This window comes from Macaca fascicularis, chromosome 1, assembly GCF_037993035.2.
Source record: "Macaca fascicularis isolate 582-1 chromosome 1, T2T-MFA8v1.1".
Taxonomy (NCBI): domain Eukaryota; kingdom Metazoa; phylum Chordata; class Mammalia; order Primates; family Cercopithecidae; genus Macaca; species Macaca fascicularis.
Window position 1 is genome coordinate 67,241,184 of NC_088375.1, and position 25,601 is coordinate 67,266,784.

General features: G+C 42.7%; 1 long non-coding RNA gene across 6 annotated transcripts; it reads left to right on the forward strand.

Moving 5' to 3' along the window:
* Positions 1-667: 667 nt before the first annotated feature.
* On the forward strand, positions 668-4,368 carry LOC102125649 (uncharacterized). 6 transcript variants are annotated; one of them, XR_012428634.1, is made up of 6 exons: positions 668-1,254; positions 1,410-1,462; positions 2,269-2,320; positions 3,587-3,669; positions 3,791-3,927; positions 4,051-4,368. It is a non-coding gene; the product is annotated as an uncharacterized lncRNA (long non-coding RNA). The 6 variants fall into 6 exon arrangements; XR_010585224.1 differs by having other exon boundaries at positions 2,269-3,669; XR_273231.4 differs by lacking the exon at positions 1,410-1,462.
* Positions 4,369-25,601: the final 21,233 nt, after the last annotated feature.

A 25,601-nucleotide genomic window follows, 5' to 3' on the forward strand; every position in this document is an offset into this window, starting at 1 on the left:
TACTAATAAGCTTGCCTTATCTTTCCTTAACTTCTCCTCACAGTGTGGTCTTTTCCCCACCCCCAGACGTGAACGGGAAGCAGGTCACAAAGCCTTTCGGATTATAAAAGAAACACTTGCTTCTCGCAAGGAGAGCAGCAGACTAACTGTACTAAATGCCAGGATAAGCCTCTGGCTGGGCCTCGACTGTGACCCTCCGGCCTCTTTCTACAGCGCTGCCTGGATGGACTGGCCTACCTCTGCTGGATTCCCGAAGTGCATTGTGTAGAGATAGCAACTCAGGTCAGGCTAAAAGCTGAAGCAAGCGCGCGAGCGCTCACACACACACACACAGCCTCCTTGGGACAAGATAAAATCTTAGCGCATTCCCCTCTCCCCGATTAGGTCTCTGGGAGGCCGAAGTGTTCAGGTGCAAGGTTCAGATAACCCGCAGGGTCTCTCTAACTCTAGGATGACAAAGACCTCATTTCCCTTTTCTGGTGTTCACGGAACAATGAGAAAGTACGGGTAGCCTGCAGAAAGACCTCTCCATTCGTGGCCCCCCAGGGGTGTGGGTTCTGAGAGGTGGGACCAGCTGCCAGGCCCTTTCTCCATTGGTTGAGCTCAGCAGGTAACCTGAAGCTTTGCTGAGAGGTGCATAAATAAAGAGTGAAACTAGTACCACCTCCTTGAAATGGGCTGAGTCCCTCTTGCTCACCCTTGACTTGGAAAAACCAGTTTCTCTTTTATTGTCTGTTGCTAATCTCTGTTCTAAAAATTCAGCTCAATTCTCAACCATACTCCAAACTCTGTCCTTTCCAGCTACCTTTACTCCCTCTCCTTCAATTCCACTTTCCTCTGCTTTCATTTTTTTTTTTTTTTTTTGAAAGGGTCTCACTTTGTCACCCAGGCTGGAGTGCAGTGGTGCAATCTTGGGCTCACTGCAGCGTCAACCTCCCAAGCGATTCTCCTGCCTCAGCCCCTCAAGTAGCTGGGACTACAGGCGCACACCACCACGCCTGACTAATTTTTTGTATTTTTTTGTAGAGGCGGGGTTTCACCATGTTGCCCAGACTGTTCTTGAATTCCTGAGCTTAAGCAATCCACCTGCCTCGGCCTCCCAAAGTGTTGGGATTACAGGCATGAGCCACTGCATCCAGCCTCATGTTCTTTTTCATTAAAGAGAGAAATCAACTATTCAGGACCGGCCCCCACCTTTCCTCAGGAGCCATTTCTGTTCTGCACAGGCCTGCTGAACTGGGTGCTTTATATGGGGTAAGTGTTTCTCATTTTTTGTTCCCTGTCCTCAAGCCTTAAGGGCAAAAGAAACATCCAAGACTTGAAATTTCTTTTCTTCTTCTCATCTGCGTGGCTCTAGCCATCTCTTTGTTCTGCATTATCTTACGACAAAAAAAATTCTTATTTTGAAGCAAACTCAAAGCTGGGTCCTGATATCTCAAGGCACAGGTACTCGTACTTAAAGGTGAGTCTGAAATCTGTGGATTTGGGAAGCTTTGGAAAAACAAAGCTGAGTGGCTAGATCAGGGGGCTCATTGGGCAGGAAGAGGAGACTGGAAAATGCCATATTCACTGCAAGTCAATTATCAACTTCCTCCAAGGCTAAAATAGCTGAACCTGCTGCATTTTAAACCAATCCTCAGCCACTTTTGTGTTTTCTCAAGGATTTCCAGGGATCCCAGGCAGTAAATCCTGCTGATAATGGGAATTGGTGTGATAAGGTGGGTGCTGAGCAGTTTACGCACCAAGATTGTAGCTCTGTCTGGTTTTGTGGAGATTTACTCAACTAGAAGAACAGAGATTTGGCTAGTTTTTCAGTCCTGGGGTGCAGGGTGCAGCTGTACTGGAAAATTTAGGACCTGGTTTCATTCTTTGAGTCTCATGTTCAAGTTGGTTTTAATGTTATGAAGACACTCGGGATGTAATCCTGAGGGCAGCTGGGGGGAAGAGAGTGGTCACTGAATGAACTTACCCTATAGCGAGCCCATATACGGTTTGTTCTCTGATCATGCATGTGCTTGGCTATAGACCCATGTAACCATGGTGAAGGCCACTGGGGGATTTAGCTGGTGAAGGCATAGTGGCCAGAAGAATCTTGAATCCGGAGTCCAGAGCAGGTCAAGTCTCCTGATACAGGTTCTGACTCAAGGATTTTTGTCTCTGCCTGTAGCAGCTACAGGTCTACAGCTGGAGAGTGGAGAGTGATAAGGGAATAACTCACTTTTTCGGGGCTCTCTGACATTAATGCCACCTCCCATTTGCTTTTTGCAGACATTGTCATCTCTCAAGTACCCATCTTGGAGGGTACGGACCCCACATGAGGGTGAGGCTCTCTGCACACTCCAGAGTGAGGACTTGAATAATCTAGTGGACTGTACGTGTTGGGAAGGGAAGAGCGGGGTGCCAAGTTTCTGTAGGGAAAAGAATTGACTGACCCTTTTGCTCTTGGAGTTAAGCAGAAATCTAAAGAGAAGGCAAAGAATCTTGCCTTCCCGGCATCATTTCCTCCCACCATCCTGGGTCATCATTTATTTATCACAGCCAACAGACTGGCCTTTTTCTTCCCTTTGATTGGGAATGGGTCAAAGGCAGTGCAGGAGGAGTATCTAGTCCAGATAATTCACAAGCAGGGTGCATTTTCCTCTCACTATTGAGAACTGTGAGTGTTTATCTAGAAGGCAGAGTGGGAGAAGATGAACCAGGCTTCTTCCCCTCAGTACCCAGATCTCTGCCTCCCAGCAAGTCCCGTGTTCACTCTGGCAAAGAGTCTTTACATTCAGACCGAGGAGAGTGTGACTCCTTCTCAGCACTAGCTAGAAACCTCAAGCCCTTGCTTAAGGGCCTTTTTCAGAGAGACCCAATGCCCAGAAGGCTAGATACATGGGGAGGAGCCACATACGAGATACTGCCTCCCTGATTCGGGTCAGAACAAGCCCCAGGAAGAAAGTATTTCAAACAACAAGGTACATCTGCCCCAACACATCCAGACTGCATGTTGGTGCTGAGAACAGCCTTTTATGGGGCTTGCACTGAGCTATGGGCATGTCCGAACACAACAAGGAAGAGGCCAGGGCAGTAACTGCACGCAATGGGTTGATGGGCATTTCTTTTAAGAGAGGACAGAAAACTCTTAGATACTTTGCATCCTTCCTATTTGACTCAGTCTATGAAAGGTAGGTTAGCTTTCTTTCTTCCTCCCTAAATCCTCCATCCTCATGCCCAACAAAGAAATAGTTGAATCATTTTCCAGGCACATTTGGGGGAGGATGTGGGACCATTGCAGGCTGTCCTTCCTAGACAAGTCTCTAGGATTGAGAACAAGGAGTCTTACCCTCCTCTGTCCACCCACCCCCATGAATGGGCCTAGCTCCAGCTGGGAGTTGTGGTTTTTCCTGAGTTCCTCACCTACCTCTTCTGGATTTCACACTGGCAAATGGGGCTGCAAAGTGCTCTTCGTGCTCTTTGGACAGTACCTTGTGGAGAGGAATGCCCATGTCCCTGCATTCCACGGCCTTGGTAAGCAAGCTCAGAGTAGCTGAATTTTTCTAAAGCAATTGCAGAACACCTGCCTTTTCTCTGTTTCCTCTAGAAAGGACCAACCACACCGAGCTCAGTTATGGCACACACAGTGGGACCTAGACAAAGGGAGAGGGTGACCAGCATCCCAACTAGGTAAACACAGAGGAGGTTCCACATGGACTTATCTGGGTGGCTGCTTTGAAAATTAGACACAGTCAAGAGTCCCTGGCCCCACAGACTCATCTCCCCAACTCAGCACTGTCTATCTGTGCAGCAGGTGCAAGGACGTGTTGATGAACTAGCTCTCTGCAGCCTCCTTGGAGAATGTGATCCTTGGGGAGGGGTAGGAGTATTCAGGTCCTCGACATCTCCCAAGTGTGTGATTCCAGGATGCCAAAGGCCTTTGGCCAGGTAATGCAGTGTCCACAGGCTGGGGTTGACATGTGTCCCCTCCCTCTGAGAAAAAGATCCTCAGGCAATCCATGTGCTTCTCTTGTCCTTCATTCCACCGGAGTCTGTCTCATACCCAACCAGATTTCAGTGGAGTGAAGTTCAGGAGGCATGGAGCTGACGACGATGAGGCCTCGGCAGTCAAAGCAGCAGCAGCAGCAGCAGCAGCAGCAGCAGCAGCAAGAGTAACTCTGACTTAGGAACAGAGACAGCCAGAGAGAAATGTGATCAATGAAGGAGACATCTGGAGTGCACGTGCTTCTTCAGAGGGACTGGTGATGGGCAGATTGGAAAAAGCACCACAGATGGGAACCACTTAATCTTTCTTTTCTAACATTGATGCTATGAAAATTTGCATTTTCTGTAACTTGTAAAAATTAAAAGTTGCTTGTCTACTGAAAAGCCTCTCTGCCTCTATGTTTTATACCTTCGGATGCCACATACCGTTGGATGCCAACTCCCGGCCTTCTAAGCCACCTCCTCTTTAGTCTAAAACTGAGACATGAGCTTGAAGAATTGACACTGGCTTCCTCTCTCTTGGGGGTCCCCAGGCAGGTGACTGGGACACTATTTGCAATCAGCAAGGAACCCTGCTGCCCTTAGACTCCCCACAGAGGGAGCAGAACCTGCAGAATGGGGTAAAAAAAAAAACTGTATTAAAGATTTTTAAAATCCATTTATATTGCAATAAAATAAATGTAAATAAGATTTAAGTGAAGGCAGATTGCAGATATTTCCGATGCTATACAAGATATATCTCATAGTATGGGTGTAAATTCTGCAAAGGTTAATGCAATTAAACATATTTGACACATAAAAATGTCAGATCCAACATTAATCATTCACCAATTGTAATTGCCTTTCTATGGGTCTCTTCTCCCCAAGACATATGCTTAAAACACCAGGCTTAGAAATCTGGGAGGAAAAAAACAAATAATACCTCTCAGCTGTCAGGGTCTATGATTTGCTTTGATAGATTTAGCACTGATTTCATTCTCTTTACAATTCAGTGTGATTGTGTGTGCATGTGTGTGTGTGTGTGTTACTCCATGTTTCTCCTTTAAGGAAGGAGAAGGTATGGAACAAGAGAAAGTTCCTAAGTCCAAAGGAAGTCCAACCCAGTTATGAAGGGAATGCCATCCACAAGTCTTTTTTATAATTGGCCCCTCCCTCAAGAAAAGGGGTCTCCTTTAAGGAGCCAGTCTGGCTAAATCGGCAGACCTGAACAAAGCCTGGCCCTGACAAGTCTTCAGAAAAACCGGTTGTCACCTCCAGAATGTGCCCCAGGCAGCAAAATACAACAGCTCTCCTTGGCTTTTCTTTTTTTCCTTTTTTTTTCTTTTTTTCTTTTTTTTTTTTGAGACAGAGTCTCCCTGTGTCGCCCAGGCTGGAGTGCAGTGGTGAGATCTTGGCTCACTGCAAGTTCTGCCTCCCGGGGTCAAGTGATTCTCCTGCCTCAACCTCCCAAGTAGCTGGGACTACAGGTGCCCACCACCACGCCTGGCTAATATTTTGTGTTTTTAGTAGAGACGGGGTTTCACCATGTTAGCTAGGAAGGTCTCGATCTCCTGACCTCGTGATCCGCCCGCCTTGGCCTCCCAAAGTGCTGGGATTACAGGCATGAGAGCCACCGCGCCCAGCGGCTGAGTGGTGTTTTTCTTAGGAGCTCACTCTAAAGGAGATTCCAGCTTTGCAGATGGATACCTGTCACTTGAATGGCCAGGCCCTGTCCCCCAGCCAGTGACCTCTGAGGGGGATGGGTCTCCTCACCTTCCTCCAACCCTTCCCTGACCTGAGGGTCCCAGATTGCCAGCAGGAACTAAAAGCAATAAACCTTTCTCAAAAATATTTTTCTGTGTCAAGTTAATACAGATTTAAAACCTAGTTTCTGTTACCCCCACCCCTTCATTCCAAGACCCACACACAACAAAGGATGAAGAAGCCAAGCCACAGGTGTTTTTTTAAAAACATGTTTACTCATAAAAATTACGTAGTAAATCCAACTGTGGGGTACTGTTTGTCCAGCAGACTCCTAGTTAACTAGCAAACACCTCCCATTCAAGGATCTGAAGCAAGCCCAAAGATCAGAACAAAAAGCACACGACAGACACAATGTGGCATTTTTATTTGCAGCTTGGTTTGAGTCCTATGACCTGGAATCTTTTTAAAGGAGATAAGTGCTTGTGTGTTTATGTGCCACCTAGCCCAGGTGGAGGCAGGAACCAAAATGGCAAACAATGGTGACCAGAGGATAGATTATGAAACACTAGCCAGGGCACAATGCTGTGACTACAAAAGGTTCTACCTGATGTGCTGCTGGGTCCCCCCAAAGTCCCATGCAAATGCTATCTTCACAAGAGAGGCACAGGGCTTGGTGTTTGTGGCACCGAGGTCTGAACTGCCCACTTCCTCCCACCAATGCAGCACAGATTGCGTATTCCCTCTTGCAGAAAAAGAAAGCCCCAAGCCTGGCCTGGAGCAGCTTGCCAGGGAAGCCAGTGTGTGCCGAGAGCTGGAGCGAGCTGCTCATCCATCTTCTGTGTCCAACCCCCACTCTTTTATGTCTCATGTCTTCATTGCAAAGCATGGCTTGCCAAAAACACAACACAGAGAAAATGGTTTCATCAAAATTCCCTTGCAACAACAACAACAACAAAATAATATTACCCTGCTTTCATTATTCACGATCTTTTATTGAGGCAAAAGACAAATATCATTGAGCCAAACCTGAATAAACAAATATATACAAACCCTGGTAATTTAATATTTTGTGCTAATAGTATACACTGTAGATACAACACAAGAGGAGTAAATTACAATCCTATCAATAATACATCACATCCGGGCTCCAGTTTCTCAGTACACGAGAAAATGTGTATTGGCAAAGGCTCTCCAAATATTAAAAGCCATGCATATAATGAGGCAGTGGGTACAGAAGCTAGAAACTCCCACAGGACTGTGTTCTGGTCTTTGTTATCAAGGCCTTTCAGGAGGAAATAGCCCACATCAAAGCTCCAAAAACTGATGCTAAATGCAGACATCCCATTCACATTCTCAGCCCATCTCTGGGTGAAGCATCAATCACAGAATAACCTATAATCAGGGCACCAGTTTGCAGACCACTTGGAGCACTGCCCCGATTTGGACACCTCAGGTCTATGGTAGATGCCCAGGTTCTGCTGGGGTGACCTATGGTGATGGACAAGGGACTCCAGAGAGTCCCAGTACAGCTGGCAATATCTGAGAGATCATATGGCTTCGGAGCAGCCTCCCCAACTTGTATGTGATCCTCCAAAAGAAAAGAGGGAGGAAAAAAAGGCCGTACTGATGACAGGCAAGGAGCCAACGACCTGCAAAGGAAGAGAGATTTACTCTGAAATTTAAAATGCCCCAGTTACCAAATTTTTGTCAGTGGTTCCAGATTCCCTTACTCCCCACTGCAAGAGAAGCAAATGACAGTCTTACCTAAGAGCAAAGAGGAAATATTTCTACCATAGTACCACTAATAATCTGGACAAATAAGGTTAATGTGGGCAAGAGGGCTAGTTGGTGCCACAGTTACACACTGGTACTCCCTTGATTCAGGGGATATTTGAGCCAACTTACAAGGCAGAAGGGGCAGTCCCTTTCTTGTCTCTTTTTCAATCAGCACCTGGAAGAAAAAGAAGAGGCTGAGGAGGGAAGGGAGGCTGTCAGGGTATCTCAGGCAAAAGGAACAGGAGGCAGACAGCAGCCCCAGCCTCAAGCTGGGAGATGAAAAGCCCTGGCCAGACACCAGTTCACTAGTGGAAATAAAAGCTTCCTAAATTGCAGGGAACTGGCTGGGCTTTCTGGAGAGACACCTACACATCAAAGAAAACTAATGTGAAAAATTCTCTTTGTCTGGAGACAAGAAACAGCATCTGGGAGTCTTATCATATCCTCCCTACCTCCTCCCCACAATCTCTCCACCATCCTCCTTCATCTCCTTGGTCCCTTTGGATGGGTGAAAATGGCCATTTTTCCTGCTGCCTGTCAGATAGCAGGGACCGGTGGGACACCTGGTGGGCAGTGGGGGAATTACAGCCACATTGGCCCTCAACATCACCAATCAGGTCTAGGGAGACCTGTGTATTCTGAGATCATGGAAAACAAGAAGGCAAGCATCTTTCTAGGTGAAGTGATATTGAAGTGGACTTTAAATGTAGAAGCAATTGACTTAAATTTCTGCTATTTTCAATTGTGTTTGGGAAGAGATGGGTGGCTCAGAATAAATAAAAATAAATAGAATCCACAGATAAACAAACATACACTATAATGTTTAATGCAACTCCCACATTATTTAAACTTTAAGTCACATTGAAAATAGATACTGTCCCAGTGGACTCACCAAGCCAAACAGCTGGAAGAAGTTCCCTGAAGATAATCCGTAGATGAGAAACTCTCACCAAAGATAATGGAACATTAACTGCTCAAGGCGAATACTGAGGAATTTCTTATTTGCACCCAATAGGTTGCCAAGCAGCCCAAAGCTTCTAAGTCAACATGTGAAGTGGTTAAGAGGGGTCAAATTAGATCTGGTGCCAATTTGATATGGCTGTGGGACTTTGGGCCAGCCACTTAACCTCTTTAAGACCCAATTTCCTTATCTGTCAAATAGAAATAATGATAATAATGGCAAGTACTTACTAAGAGCCAGACACTGCATGCTTTGTGTATATTAAATCATTTAATGTCCCCAGCCATTTTAAGGTATGACTGATATTTCTGTTTTATGGATGAGAGAGGGTAAGGGACCAGCCCAAGGTCACACAGCCTGTGAGTAGCCGAAGATCTAACCTAGGGCTCCCCGACTCTGGAGTTCACACTTAGAGGTACTACTCTATCCTATCTCTTAATGATAGTGTGAGAATTAGATAAGATAATGCATGCAAAGGTGATAGCAAGTGCCTAGGCCTAGTAAATTTCATGCACTCAAAAATATTACTGATGATGGTAATCTCAGTATCAAGTAAAAGTGTCTTCGAGAAGTTTATCTAGTGCCCACTCAGCTGGAATAAGTAAGCATAGGCACACCTTTGGCTGCCAGAAATCCGACATTAAACTTACTGTGCAATTTGGTCACACCTTTAGGTCAACCTTAACTTTTATCACAATTACCTCGTCCTCCCATCACTTTTCTTTTAGGAGAGTTTTCATTGCTTTGTTTAGCTTTACATTTAGTATACGTGTCATACTGTAGGGAGCCTTGAGAGTTTTCTTTCTCAAAATTGTCATGAGATCAATGACAAAGATACAACAATTTTTCCAGAGTAAATGCCATTTCAAATTTTTACTTTATTTTTCTGAAGGCAGGTGAAAAGTACTGGTGAGAAAGAAACTGGTGAAGAGCTAATAAAGAAAAAAAAAAACTTGTTCAAGCAATTCTCCTGCCTCAGCCTCCCAAGTAGCTGGGACTACAGGCGTGCACCATCACACCCGGCTGATTTTTGTATTTTTAGTAGAGACGGGGTTTGGCTGTGTTGGCCAGGCTGGTCTTGGACTCCTGATCTCAGGTGATCTGCCTGCCTTGGCCTCCCAAAGTGCTGGGATTACAGGTGTGAGTCACTGTGCCCGGCCAAAAAAAAAGTTTTGAGCACACAAGAAAGGAGAACAATCAATAGAAATCAAGCAAGAAATAGCATACCAGTGATCAGGGAGGAGGATGCAATCATGTTGCTGTGGCATGGGCACTGAGCTTAGCAATGGAGAAAAGCAGCTTCTTGCTGAAGCCCCATCCTGCTGGTTCCATCAAAGAAATTTCCAAAGTTGAGGCAGCTCTGACACCAGGAGTGTCATCCCCAGGCTGCAGCTCACTCCCCAAGACCTTTCAGAGATGAGACTGGGGACCATTATGTCACCTGGACCCCTTGGACACCTGGCTTAATATTACCACTCCCTCCTGTAAGTATCCAGCTAATTTTAAAGTACGAAGTTCGTGGCTGGAGAACACTCACCTGGCAAAGTTGCCAGCATAAGGGAGGTTCTCACCTGAAAATGGACCAAAAGCAGGCCAAAGGAGAAACTAAGACTTTTTACAAAATGAGTTCCTTTTGTCTCATTACCTCACCCTATGACCATCTGCCTTCTAGGAAGGAAGAAAGCCTTGAACAAAGAAAGTGTTCCTTTTAATAACAGAACCATATCAATTACATTTCATTACTATGCCATTATGGCACGTTGCATTATAATCCAACTGTTAATGGCCTCACCTCAGAAGCCCACATCACTCCACTTTGCCCTCCTGAATGCCTGGCTTTTAGCTGAGTCAATTTGTCTACTGCAATTAGATCCAGGCTCCCTCCTTCCTGAGTCAAGTCCTTGCCAGCAATGGCAGCAACTTTCCCATGCCCCTCCACGAGAGCTCTATTAAATATTTCTTGCCACTCAGAGCTAATTTGGAAAGTTGCTATGGATTCATGAATCAATGATGCTTTTTTTGTTTTAACTTTAATGTGTATACAATTTACCTGAGAATCTTGTAAAAATGGAGATTCTGATTCAGCACATGTGGGGTGGGGCCTTAGATTCAGCACTTATCACCAGCTCCCAAGTGATGTTACTGTGGTGCCTGGACCACACGGTGAATAGCAAAGACCTAGGGGGCTCAAGATTCAAAATCCCGTTCTCCTACACTATTCCTCTCAGTTTAGCAGGAGACCCAGACTCAGATCTCATCTTGGTGTCTCTCCTTTTCCTTTGGCTTCTCTTTCAAGTCATTGGTATCTTAGCCAATCTGGGGAGACAGGAGAGGTCCAGAGAAGGCCACAGGAGGGTATACTTGGCTTGTCACAGCAGCAGAGGCTCTGACAAATGATGAAGAAGATGGGGCCTTTTCTGAATGTGAAAATGTCCTGAGTGATCCCTATTCAGGAAACACCAGTGGTTTAGAATAGTAAAAGTGCCCCCAACACCTAATACGTGAGGTAGATTACTGAGAAATGAAATGTTTGTGACCCAGAAAATGAGAGAAAGCACCTTCAAGTAGTTTGACAAGTGACCACTCATCTGGAGCAAGAAACCATGAGTATACTTTGGCTGCCAGGAAATCGAGACCTAAAGTTAGTGGGCAATTTTCAAGATTTAAGAAGAAAGGAGCGAAGTAATTTACCAAAAGTCAAGATTCTGGGCCAGGCCTTAAACTGACCCAGTTCTTCTGCCTCTTAGTCTAGTGTTGTTTCTAACAAGCCACTTTATTGCTGTGCTGAGAAGCTACTTCTCTCTCATTAAATTTACCATGTGGATTTATCATCACTCTAAAACTCAGTGCTTTCATTTTTTTTATGTTTTTTTTTTATTTTGAGAATGGAATCTGTAGAGCTGATAAAATTTAAAAATTAAGTATTCAATATATTGTTTAGAATATTTATAATGTTTAGCTACTTTTCTTTTCCAGTGTTTACTGGAGAAATGAACACCATCAATAAATGAACATGCCAAGCAGTGATGTTGGATCAGAAAGTTAGTGACTGGGTGGGAAGAACTTAAGCTGAAGCAGGATAGATTTGGGTTCAAATCCAGTGTCTGTGGCCTTCAGCAAAACAGTAAATCTGTACTTCAGTTTGTAAAATGTTACAAGGCAAAACAAAATCCCTACCTCTCAAAGTCATTTTAGTACTTCAGGAATAATAAATAGGAAAATAATTATTTTTATGCATCTCAGTTGTAGTAGGATACTGAAGAGAATCAGAACATGCCATCTCAAATATACCAACTTGGCAACAGAATTATTTTGACCTGAAGGCAAGTGAGAAGAAGAAGACATAGGAAAAGTTCTTTTCCCTCCCCTTAACTGCCTAAAAACAACATAAATTTTTTGTTTTTAAAGGTAACATAAATTTCCATTTGTAAGGGTGCCTCCCTGTGTTGTACCAGAAAGATAACTATTCTAGAGGCAACACTTATTACCTGAGATGACTTATCTGCATAACAGACCTCATTACACAGCTTTTAATTACCATACATTTTCTAATCATCTTCCCACAGCTTACCCCCACCACAGGAGCCCAAACTCCTTTTCCCTTGTCTAGCTTTTTCTCCACATTTTATTACCCTTTGTTAAGATAGTATATAAGTTCCAAATTATAACCTCCTTCTTTCACATTTCTTTATGAACTTCTGTGCATATCCATATCCACTCAATTAAATCTGTTTTCTTCTTCTGTTAATCTGCTATTTATTAATTTGATTTGTGGGTCCCGGTCACTGAACCTAAAAGGGTAGAGGATTGTTTTCCCCCTACTAAACAGAGAAAAGAAAAGACAGCAGGACAAGGAGGGTTGAGGCAAGGCTGTGAAATCATAGCCATAAGGAAATTACAAGACACAAAAGGACTAGATCTTAACAAAGTAGAGGTCTAAAATAAAATGTTCAGGCTGAGCATAGTGACTCATGCCTGTAATCCCAGCACTTTGGGAGGCTGAGGCAGGCGGATTACCTGAGGTCAAGAGTTCAAGACCAGCCTGGTCAACATGGTGAAACCCTGTCTCTACTAAAAATACAAAAATTACCTGGGCATGGTGGTGCATGCTACTCAGGTGGTTGAGGTGGGAAAACCATTTGAATCAGGGAGGTGGAGGTTGCAGTGAGCTCAGATCACACCATTGCACTCCAGCCTCGGGGACAGAGCGAGACTCTGCCTCAAAAGAAAAAGAAAATGTTTAGTTAGGCATCTGTGGATTTAAAACCAAAGGGCAGAAAAAAAAAAGTTATTCAGGGGTCCAAATGGATTTTGAAGGTGTAGGTAGAAAGAAGACATGCTATGGCCAAAAGTGAAAACAATATAGTGTTTCAACAGACTAAAGACACACAGTGTAAGAGTTCAGAAGGTGCATTTCCCAGAACCAAGGTCAGGTAATGAATCAGAAAGCCAGGCCTGTTGGTGGACAAGACAGGCACCCACTACCACAAACAAGCAACAGGAGGCTGAGAGTTGACCTTGCTAGAGGCAAACATCTGGACCAGTCAAGAGTTCCTCAGTTCTTCCTTTCAGGGCATGGGCAGCTCAAAGCTTGCAGGTAAGGGGAGGGAAGTAACTGTTTTTGAATGGGTTGTAAGGAGAGTAATTGGGCAGCAATTGACAACAGATTCTGACACAGCACCATTAGTGTATTCCTGACCCACATTCAGTTTGTCAAAAAATGCTTTTTAAAATTGAGTCTTTATTGAGAAGACATGCACCTAACTCTCATTTTAACAGGCAACATAGCTGCATGCAGAATAAGAGGTTAGATAGTATCTGTTTTATACCATCACTCTGTATGTAGAAGCAAAGATCTTATTTTGCATTCATATTCTATGTTCTGGATAAACTGTCAGGTCTCTCTGCCAGATTTTTATGGATAATTAGAAGGTTGCAAAAAGCAGATGTTATGAAACTATCTGTGACTAGTCCTTAATGGTGGATGACAAGAACTCAGTACCATTTCTTAATTACATGAGACATAGTAAGAGGTGTAAACCAGAGGGAGAACTGTCAAAGCCTGACAAGATATCAAACAGTTAATCACCCACATTGAACCGGAACATTTTTTTACTATGTAATTCAAAACGCGGATCCCACCTCCCCATAGCTAAAAAAATTATAGCTGTAAGTTGTGTGTGCTACTGTGTTGCTTCATTTCAGGTTTTAAGAATTGATATAAGAGCTTCTCCATAAAATAGGTGGCTTTTCTTTTGAAAACTAATCAAATAAGAAAATTTGCATCTTATGAAATATAGAGACAATTTTGCTATATCAGATTCTACTTAGTGGCATGAAAGGAAGCTACAGTATTTTGGAAAACTGGTTCTTGTCTCATGAAGACAATGACCACAACTAATATTTTTTGAGGTCTTGCCCTGTGCCAGAGGATATATAAGCTCTTCACTATTCATTATCTCATGCAATCCTCACAGCTCTAAGAAGTAGGTGGGCACTTCAATTAGCCCTATTTTACAGAAAAGGAAACTAATAGGCAGGGAGCAGTGGCTCATGCTTGTAATCCCAGCACTTTGGGAGGCTGAGGCTGGTGGATCACTCGAGTCCAGGAGTTCAACACCAGCCTGACCAACGTGACAAAATTCCATATCTACTAAAAATACAAAAATTGCCCAGGCATAGTAGTGTACACCTGTAGTCCCAGCTACTTGGGAGGCTGAGGCAGGAGAATCACCTGAACCTGAGAGGCGGAGGTTGCAGTGAGCCGGGATCTTGCCACTGCATTCCAGCCTGGATGACAGAGCAAGACCCTGGCTCAAAAAATAAAATAAAATAAAATAAATAATAACAAAGAAAGGAAAGGAAACTAATAATAACAATGGTAACAACACAAACTCAATAGTTACTACTACTGGCAGTTATTAAGTTATTAAGTACTGGCAGTATCCACACATTGTATTGTTGACATAATTATTTTTATTTTTATTTAACAGAAGAGGAAACTAAGGTACCAAGAGATTGAAAAAATGGGCCACCTGATTTTAAGTGGCAGTGTCAGATTTCCAAATCTAGTCTGTCTCTACACATAGCACATTTAACCCTTGGTCTACACTGCCTCTGTTTGCCTGCTGACTATAATGGGCTGAATTCTGTTCCCCCAAAAATCATATGTTGATGTCCTGACTCACATATGTTGATGTGATTGTGTTTGGAGATAGGACTTTTAAAGAGGTAATTAAGTTTAAATCGGGTTATATGACTGGGTTCTAATCCACTGTGACTGGCGTCCTTGTAAGAATAAAAGATTTGTGGTTCATGCCTGTAATCCCAGCACTTTGGGATGCCGAGGCAGGTGGATCACTTGAGGTCAGGAGTTTGAGACCAGGCTGGCTAACATAGAGAAATCCCGACTCTACTAAAAAAACACAAATTAGCTGGGTGTGATGGTGTGTGCCTATAATCCCAGTTACTCAGGAGGATGAAGAAAGAGAATCACTTGAGTCCAGGAGGCAGAGGTTGCAATGAGCTAAGATCATGCCACTGCCCTCCAGCCTGTGCAACAGAGTGAGACCCCATCTCAAAAACAAAAGAAAAAGAAAAATGATTAGGACTCAGATACACACAGAGGAACCCATGTGAAGACAGTTGTCTAAAGTCACGGAGAGAGGCCTCAGAGGTTATCAACCCTGACAACCTTGATCTTAGACTTGTAGCTTCCAGGACTATGAGAAAATCTATTTCTGTTGTACAAGTCACCCAGTCTATGGCAATTTGTTATGGCAGCTCTAGCAAATGAACACAATGGCCCTGTTTAAGTCCCCTAACTTCTGTATGTCTCAGTCCCTTGAGCTGGAAGACGTCTAGGGCTCTTCCCAAGTAAAGCGTCCCATGCTTGCCATGCTTTAGTATCTTCACCCTCCTGGACATCCAGCAGGGGCTTCTTCCCGGGGCTTCAGAACTAACAATTTTCCTCATGCTTCAACCTCTCCTACTCTTCCCACCCATTGCTGCTGGTAATGTGGAAGGTTCACGTAAGAAATAGCGAGGGGCGTATCCCCAGAGCAAACAGGAGGTGAGAGCCAGATGATGTAAGCTCAGTGGGAACCTCTGGGGCGGAGCTTCTCCGCCTACCTCTAAAACACCTGCCCAACTATTCAACCATTATTTATAAATTTACTTATATGAATACAATTATTTATAAATGTGCATTTGTCATTATTTATAAATTACTCATGGTATACTAAGTACTATACTGAGTGCTGAGACACAATGCCAAAAACAAAACAGAAACAGGTCCCTACCCTCCTTGAGGATACAATACAAGGGGGAAGAAGATATGAGTCAAATAATGGCACTATGTTTCAAAAATGCAATTTAAAACAAAAACAGATACTCTGATGCGAAGGTAGGGAGCCCTTTAGACTTTTTATGGAGACTTTTGTTCTTGAATCAAAAGTGAGGCAAAAGTGCAAGTACTCCAGGAAGAGACAGTATACTGACTTAAAGTCACACCAAGCTATAAATGACTAAATCAGTCCTTTTCCTACACCTAAGCTTTCTGAGGAGAATGAAATAGCAGAGATAATGGAGTGCAGAAAGTGGGAAAAAAAATATAGAAAAGAAATGGTAAAGAACTGAAGATAAATGTTTGCTGTTTTGCAACTTTGCCTGGGGCCAACCCAGGCTCTGTTCTGCACTCCTGTTACAGTGAGTCTATTAGTGTTTACTCAGGTCCTACTGAGAAAAGAAGAGAAAAAGAGAGCACCACGCTCCATAGGAAGATAGAAAAATTACTTGCAAATGAAAAAGAACCTTCTCTGCAATGTCAGGAACTTTCTATTAAATTGAATAAGCAGGTACACACCCAAGAATAATTAGACAATGATGACAACTCTGCTCAGACTGCCTGTCCTTGTTTTCCCAGCAGTAAAATCCAAATGTATTTCATTCTGCAACAAACATGGATTGAGAGGCCACAATGAGTCAGGCATGGTGTTAGGTACCAGAGCTGGAAAGAGGAAAATGGCATGGTCATGTCCTCAGCATTTAGGAGTTCACTGTGGAGGAAGAAATTCAGACTCATAAACAGTCACTGCACTGTAATGCAACGAACACAATACCAGAGGGTACAGAACACCAGAGGATGGGGACGTGGGACCCACATTTTAAAGTTGGATCAGAATGGAAAAAGATCAATCAGGGAAGCTTCCTTGGTGATGGTCCTTTGAGCAAGCCCTGAAACCACAGGGTAAACTAGATCATAATTATAACATAGGAAGAAATTATTTGCTATTGACTGTTACAGGCAGCAAGGAATGTGGACTGTGGAGAGAAGGGCAACCCAATGATGGTAATAATAGTGGTGGAATTTGCAAGATAGGTATTTGCAGTAGAGTATCCCAGCAAGCAGAATATGAGACAGAGAGGTCATTTAAAGATTTCTCATGATTCAAACCAATAGAAGAGAGGAAGAAAACAGGTTTGGGCAGAAGGAGAAGTTGAGATATGATGTGGGTCTAATGACAGCTTCAGCAGATTCACAGAAAGTTCTGGAGCTCAAATGTCCCTTCAGAGTTATCCTGCATTGGAGGTGAATGGGCTGAGCTGTTATATCCCCATGATGAGAAGTCATTGCATGTGGGCGGCCCCTGGAAGAAGGCATGACCTCAACTGAGGCTGTTTTCTCAGGTTGAGACAATCCCCCTCAAAGTGCTGATGACTGCCAGCAGCACCCACCACAGCAGCTGGGGTAATTAATTCTTCATTCCCAAAAGGGGATCTGAGCAACATATCACAGCCGTGCCACAGTGCACTTCTTACACCATTTGGATCCACTTCTTCACCAAAGTCCTAGGAGCAGTTCCTCCAGCATTCTTGTAAACCCCTTGTTGGGGAGGGAAGATGAAGTTCAGTGGGATGACTTGCAGTCCCGACCATGGCAATTGGCTTTGGAGCTACAACTGACATTCTCACCATCCTCTGTTATCCATCATAGATCCCCTTACTCTCAACTAGTACCCTTGCTGCTCTTGCTGTCCTATTGGTGGCATGAGCTAGACCCTAAAAGGATCTGAACTCCTGGTTACCATGCCCTCCTCAGGCCAAGGTTGCTACACATCCTTCTAAAATTGGTCAAGAGAGTCTGAAAAGATGCCCAAGTGGATCATCTGAATACCAAACCTAATTCTTTCTGCTCCTAGCAGCCCTACCTCTTCCTGCTTACCAGAGTAAATCACTCTAGCCAACTAGTGACTCCTTTTCTTGCCTGCTGGTTCCTGGGCACAACGAGTCTGAAGTGCCAAAACAGTAATAGTTTATAATTCAGCCAGACTCCTGCTGTGTCCCTTGGCAGCAGTATTTTTTCCTTTAGAAAATGGAGGCCAGGCACGATGGCTCATACCTGTAATCCCAGGACTTTAGAAGGCCAAGGCCGGCGGATCACGAGGTCAGGATAACGAGACTATCCTGGTCAACATGGTGAAATCCCGTCTCTGCTGAAAATACAAAAACTAGCTGGGCATGGTGGCGTGTGCCTGTAGTCCCAGCTATTCGGGAGGTTGAGACAGGAGAATCGCTTGAACCTGGGAAGTGGAGGTTGCAGTGAGCCAAGATCGCACCACTGCACTCCAGTCTGGCAAAACAGCGAGACTCCATCTCAAAAAAGAAAGAAAGAAAGGGGAACTTTTATATATGCAGAGCCCTGAGTTGTGGGGATGAGAAGCCCATGTTCCCCAAGTGACTCACTAGGAGTGGGGCTCTGGTTTCTACCATTTGGTTTCCATACTTATGAATGCTACCTATTAGGTGCATAGCACTGTATAAATTTTTTTAATTTAAGGTATATGCTGTTTCCTGAAAGATAGTGCCACATCCCCTGAGATGGCACTACTGTGTGCTTTGAGTAGGTTATTGCATCACTCTATCAGGCCAGCACTTTTAGGTGGTGTATTATGTGATATGATCAGCAGATTCCCTGTCAAGTGCTCACTAGCTCAACTCTTTGGCAGTAAAGTATGTCCCATGTACTGATGCCATGTTTTGTGAAATCCTGTGCCAATGGATTAGATACTCTACGAGCCTCCAGTACTGATGCTGGCTGTGATCCTGTTGGCATGACAGGCAAATCCATATCTGGAATATGAGTATATTCATGTCAAGGTAAAGTGTTGCTCCTATTCACAACAGCAAAGACATGGAATCAACCTAAATGCCCACCAGTGATAGAACTAGATAAAGAAAATGTGCACATGCACTATGGAATACTATGCAGTCATAAAAGGAACTGAGATCTTGTCCTTTGCAGGGACATGGATGGAGCTGGAAGCCTTTATCCTTGCTTGGCAGACTAACACAGGAACAGAAAACCAAACACTGCATGTTCTCACTTATAAGTGGGAGCTGAATGATGAGAACACATGGACACATGGCAGGGAACAACACACACTGGGGTCTGTCAGAGGTGGGTGAGGAGGAAGAGAGCATCAGGAAGAATAGCTAGTGAATGCTGGACTTAATACCTAAGTGATGGGATGATATGTGCAGCCAACCACCATGGCACACATTTACCTGTGTAACAAATCTGCACATCCTGCACGTGTAACCCAGAACTGAAAATAAAAGTTGAAGGAAAAATAAATAAATAAATAAAGTGCTGCCTCTTCCAAAGTAGAAGAGATCCGATATAGTCAACTTGCCACCAAGTGGCCAGTTGTTCTCCTTGAGAGATGGTGTTGAATCTGTTGTTCTCTGTTGCTAGCAGGTTGGTCATTAGACAGTGACAGTAGATAAATCAGCCTTGGGTGCTCATGCTGCTGTGCTCATGGGCAGCCTCCAACCCTGCCAGCATGACTCATATTCATTGGTCCATTGTGCGACACAGGAGTGGCCAATGATAGATCCTTTGAGCATACTTGGTTCCGTAATATCTGTTCTGTGGTAGAATGTGCCCCAATAGGCATAAAAAATGTGATATAAAAATCTTCACTCTTTAGACCTGCTTCCATATGTCTAACTTCATGCCCCATCCTATACCTCCTTGTCCCAATCTTCCAATCCTTTTTTTTTTCTGTTTTCTTCTCTCCTTTTTTCTTTTCTGTTTTCTTCTCTCCTTTTTTTTTTTTTTTTTTTTTTTTTTTTTTTTTTTTTTGAGACAGGGTCCTGCTCTGTCACCCAGATTGGAGTGCAGTGGCACAATCTCGGCTCACTGCAACCTCCGCCTCCCGGGTTCAAGCAATTCTCCTGTCTCAGCCTCCCTAGTAGCTGGGATTACAGGCGCTGCCACCATGCCTAGCTAATTTTTGTATTTTTAGTAGAGACGGGGATTCACCATGTTGTCCAGGCTGGTCTCGAACTCCTGACCTCAGGGGATCCTCCCACCTCGGCCTCCCAAAGTGCTGGGATTACAGGCGAGAGCCATTGTGCCCAGCCCCAATCTTTTTATATCCAAACTCCTACTTAGCCAGCCTACCCACTCCGCATAACTCATGAGTCCATATATATTCTAGCTTTGGAACACTTGTTTTTACATGCAAAATAGATGACTAGGTGGGCTTCCTTAGCTCTTCCCACTGTGAAGATTTCCTCCCATTTCAATCTCACCCTGAGTGGAGCTATAGTTCAGCTACCAAACATACCCACAACCAAGTCAACCCATCTATGAATCACAATCAGGTTTTTTTCTTCCTTCATCAACAGGTCATAAGGAATAACACATGTAGCCGCATGTGTGAGCTGAGGAAAAGGTTCTGGTATAACTGTGGCAGAGGTCATGAGACCTGGGCCACCTGATAGTGCAGCTTGCTTGTGCCTTTTGGTCCTGTCTGTGTACAGATCTAGATACATCACTTCCATCATGACAAAGCTAGGCCCTCCTGACATTATGACTTGATGGTTCTGAACAAACTTAGCTCATGATGGCCAATCCCAAATGCATGGTAACTTAATATCTGATGATCAAGCATTCCAGCCTTATGGGGAGCAGCAACACTTTATGAGCTGTTTTTCAAATGGTTTGTAATTCTGTGTTATAGATAACACAGCCTTGTCCAAGAATTCCAGGTATCTATGTGGTGATTCTCTCATTGAACTAATTCCTTTCCTTTCCCTCCCTTCCTTCCTTCCTTCCTCCCTCCCTCCCTCTCTCCCGTCTTCCTTCTTTCCTTCCTTCCTTCCTTCCTTCCTGATAGATAATATTTGTACATATTCATGTGGTAGATGTGATATTTTGATACATGCATATAATGTGTAATGATCAAATCAGGTTATTTAGGGTATCCTGATTTAGTATTTAGGAATACCTTGAACATTTATCATTTCTTTATGTTGGAGAAATTTCAAATCTCTTCTAACTGTTTTGAAATACACAATACATCATTAACTATAGTCAGTCTACTATGCTATGGAACACTAGAACTTATTCCTTCTATCTAACTAATGTTTCTACCCATTAACCAACCTTTCTTCATCCCTACACACTCCCTCCCCTACACCACACACACACACCCTTCTCATTCTCTGGTAACTATCATTTAACTCTTTACCTCCTTGAACTCAACATTCTTAGTTCCCACATATGAGGGAGAACATGCAATATTTGTTTTTCTGTGTCTGGTTTAGTTCACTTTACATAATGACCTCCAGTTCCATCCATGTTTCTGTAAATGACAGGATTTTATTTTCTTACGGTTCAGTAGTAATTCATTGTGTATATATACCAAATGTATTTATTCATTCATCCATTGGTGGACGCTTAGGTTGATTTCATATCTTAGCTATTGTGTATAGTGCTACAATGAATATGGGGGTTCAGATATCCCCTTGACACACTGATTTATTTTCCTTTGGATAAATGCCTAGTAGGAGGATTGCTGGATCATATGGTGGTTCTATATTTAGTATTTTGAGAATCCTCCATACTTCTTTTCATAATGGCTGTACTAATTTACATTCCCATAAACAGTGCACAAGAACTCCTTTATCTCTGCATTCTCAACACTATTTGTTATTTTTAGTCTTTTTCATAATCAGTCATGATACAGGATATCTCATTGTGGTTTTGATTTGCATTTCCCTCATGATTAGTGATGTTGAGCACTCTTTTCATATACCTGTTGGCCATCTGTATGTCTTCTATTGAGATGTCTATTCATATCCTTTGCCCTCTTTTTAATGGGATTATTTTGATTTTTTGCTGTTGAGTTGTTTGAGTTTCTTGTAATCTGGCTATCAGTCCCTTGCCAGATGAAGGGTCTGCAAATATTTTCTCTTATTCAACAGGTTATCTCTTCACTTTGTTCATTGTTTTTGTTTTGTTTTGTTTTGCTGTGCAGAGGCTTTTTAGTTTAATATAGTTCTGTTTGTCTACTTTCTCTTTCGTTGCTTGTGCTTTTGGGGTCTTACTCAAAAAATCTTTGCCTAGACCAATGTACTAGAGTGTTCACCCTACGTTTTATTCTAGTAGTTTTATGATTTTGGCCCTTACATTTAAATCTTTAATACATTTTGAGTTGATTATCAACTCAAATAGGGGTCTGGTTTCATTCTTCTGCAGATGCATATTCAGTTTTTCCAACACCACTTATTGAAGAGGACATCCTTTCAACAATGTATATTCTTAGTGTCTTTGTCAAAAATCAGTTGGCTGTAGATAGATAGATGTATTTATGGGTTCTCTATTCTGTTCCATTGGTCTATGTGTCTGTTTTTTATACCAGTACTATGCTGTTTTGGTTACTATAGCTTTGTGGTATATTTTGAAGTCAGGTAGCATTGTGCCTGCAGCTTTGTTCTTTTTGCTTAGGATTGCTTTGGCTACCTGGGCTCTTCTGTGGTTCCATATGAATTTTAGGATTGTTTTATTCTATTTCTGTGAAGAATGTCCTGGCTGTTTTTACAGGGATTGCATTGAATCTATAGATGGCTTTGGATAATATAGTCATTTTAATTATATTAATCTTCCCAGTCCATGAGCAAGGGTTGTCTTTCCATTTGTTTGTGCCCTCTCCAATTTCTTTCATCAATGTCTTGTAGTTTCCCTTGCAGAGGTCTTTCACCTCCTTGGTTAAATTTATTTTTAGGTATTTTAAAAGAGCTATTGTTAATGAAATTGTCTTCTTGATTTATTTTTCAGCTAGTTCATTAATGGTGTATAGAAACCCTACTAATTTTTCTAAGTTGATTTTGTATCCTGCAACTTTACTGAATTTGTCAGTTCTAAGAAGTTTTTGGTGGGGTGTTCTGGCTTTTCTGTATATAAGATTATGTCATCTGCAAAAAGAGACAATTTGTCTTCCTCTTTTCCAATTTGGATGTCTTTTATTTCTTTTTCTTGCCTGATTGCTTTAGCTAGGACTTCCAGTACTGTGTTGAATTCTCACTGGACTTTCTAAAGACTCTACAGTACATCTTTTCCCACCAATGGCACCTATAGTAGAATCAGGTCTGCATGATTGAATAGACCAAGAAACAGGACCAGCCTGAATCCACTGGAAAATTCTTTCCTGCTCTCAGTTCACTCAAAACTTACAGCCTTTCCTGTCACCTGGTATCTGGGCTATACAATATCTCAAAGTGTGAAATACCTTCCACCAGAATTCAAATAGATATTCTATGTTTTTCTTCATGATGGGAAGTGTAAAACACAATAAATTGCCTTTTGTCTAAAAGAGAGCATCCCAGCAAACTCTAATCTTAGATCCCTAAAAATTTTACTCATCTAAAGAGCACTTAAATCTTCATGGAGTTTATCTACTACCCTCTGGAGTGCATGTGTCTTACCACGGCCTCCAATGCTCATCCACTCTGATTAGCAGGATGCCATCAATATAGGGGATCAGTGTGATTTATTTGGGTTGTTGAAACAATCAAGGTCTCTTTAGACTATATTATGACCAAGGATGGAAGAGGATGGAACAAAACCATAGATATATGTATCAATACCCATTCAACAGAAAATGAATTGTTTTTGATTATCTTTTTTTTTTTTTTGTAAAGGTAAAAGAACACATTCTCCAGTCAATATCTGCACATAGTATGCCCAAAAACATTTTAATCTGCTACAGCAAAAGGCATTTACAATTGGATTTACTACTTGGTTGAATTTTTGATAATTCATTGTTATCCTACAGAATCCGTCTGTTTTTATAAATGCCAGATTCGTGAAGTAAATGGAGATAATGATGAAACTATAACGCCTAAATCCTTTAGTTCTTTAAGAGCAGCACTAATTTCTGTTATTTCCACTGGGATGTCATATTTACCGTGATTTATTGTCTTCGCCTGGAGTGGGAGTGGTGGCAGATTCAGATGCCTTCACTTGGTGTTCCCCCACTGCAATAACTCTTAGCCCTCAGGCCAATGACCTAATGGAGGGATACGCCAACTACCAAGTGTGTCTATTCCTGTTATACATGCAGAGATCAGAGAAAGTGCCATTTGGTGTGTCTGAAGACCTGTTTGACCCATTATGAGCCAGGCCTGGTCCCAAACTCTATTTATTACCTAGCTTCCATACACTCCTTCTATATCTGTGAGGCATGGTGACTTTCTCAGTTTTCAAGTACAAGAGCTACTCAGGTCTTCTGCCCAAGAGTTCTTAAACTGTTTAAGTATTTCTCTTTCCCCAGTGGAGCAAATGGCTGCAATCCCTGTGGGGAAAGACTGGTAGACTCAATCATGTGTACACTGTGGTGTTCCCAGGATTCCTCCTGGGAATCTAGTCTCCCCTTCAGTCAATGGATTTCAGACCTAACAAATGAAATCTGAAAACTGAGCAAGGAATCATGATATTTTCTTGGAGTAACTGCTATCTGCCTCCTAATCATTCATCCCTATTTTTTTTTCTATTGTACAGATTAGGCATGACTCATATTAGCTGCCTGTATATTTTGCCTTTAGGGGGTGCTGTGTTCTATTAACATCTCCATAACTCTCTGCAGACCAGGAACCCTTGGATTCCATTGTAACTTTGTTGCACCAACCTGGAATCTGACTGTTAGGTACTACCACTTAGCTGCGATTTTCTCAGGGTATTATCATCACCATTGACATTAATGAGCCCATTTCTATAACAGTATCTCCTACAGCCAGCCCTGGTCTACAGAGGAAACCATCAGTGACCTTAGTGATCCTGGTGTCTCTCTCAACATTGCATTTCTTATCGTTACCTCTGAAACTTTCCATGGAACATAGTCATCTGGTACATTTTCCAGCCTTACATATTATATCCATTATAACATGCCCACTTCTCTGAGCCTTTTAATTCCTTCTTGCACCACCTGCCACGGAAATTTTGGCATTTCTACCTAACTTAGTGTACCCTCTTCCCGAGGAGAAATTTCCTTTCCTGCTTGCTCTTCTATTTTTGTTTATTCATTAAATACTTACTGAGTTCTTAATATGTGCCAGGCACTGTGCTAGGTGTTTCAGGTTCAAAGAATAGGACCCAGTACCTACTGTCAACAGCTTACTAGCTAGTTGAAGATGTGTGTACTTAATCTAGATAAGATACATTTAATGTGCCACTTAACAACAGGAACATATTCTGAGAAATGCATCTTTAGGCCATCTTGTCATTGTGCAAACACCATAGAGCATACATCTACAAACCTACATGGTGTAGCCTGCTACACACCTAAGCTACATGGTATGGCCTATTGTTCCCAGGCTACAAACCTGTACCGCATGTTACTGTGCTGAATACTACAGACAACTGTAACATAATGGTAAGCATAATGTTAATGCTTACCATGGTAAGCATTTGTGTATTTAAATGTATCTAAATGTGGAAAAGTTATGTGTTGAGCCATGATGTTATGAAAGCTATGTCACTAGGCAACGGGAATTTTTCAGCTCCCTTATAATCTTATGGGACCAATGTTGCATTTGTCAATGACTGAAATATCATTATGTGGTGCGTGACTGTAGTTGAAAATGAAAGCAGAGGGCATAAGGTCATGTTTTATATTTCTGTGTGTTCCACTGCACATAGCATGTGGAAAGAATAAACAAATAAATAGGAAATCAAATGAAGGGATGTGAAACCTAACTAACCTACTGAGACAACAGCACCATGTCCATAAGGCACTTCTAACCTTATGGGTGCAGCTCTCTGTAGCTCTCTGTGTTTTCCAGCTGATCTTAGGCTTTTATCTTGGCAGACATCTGGTTTCACAACATGTCTTCATGGGACAATCAGGCA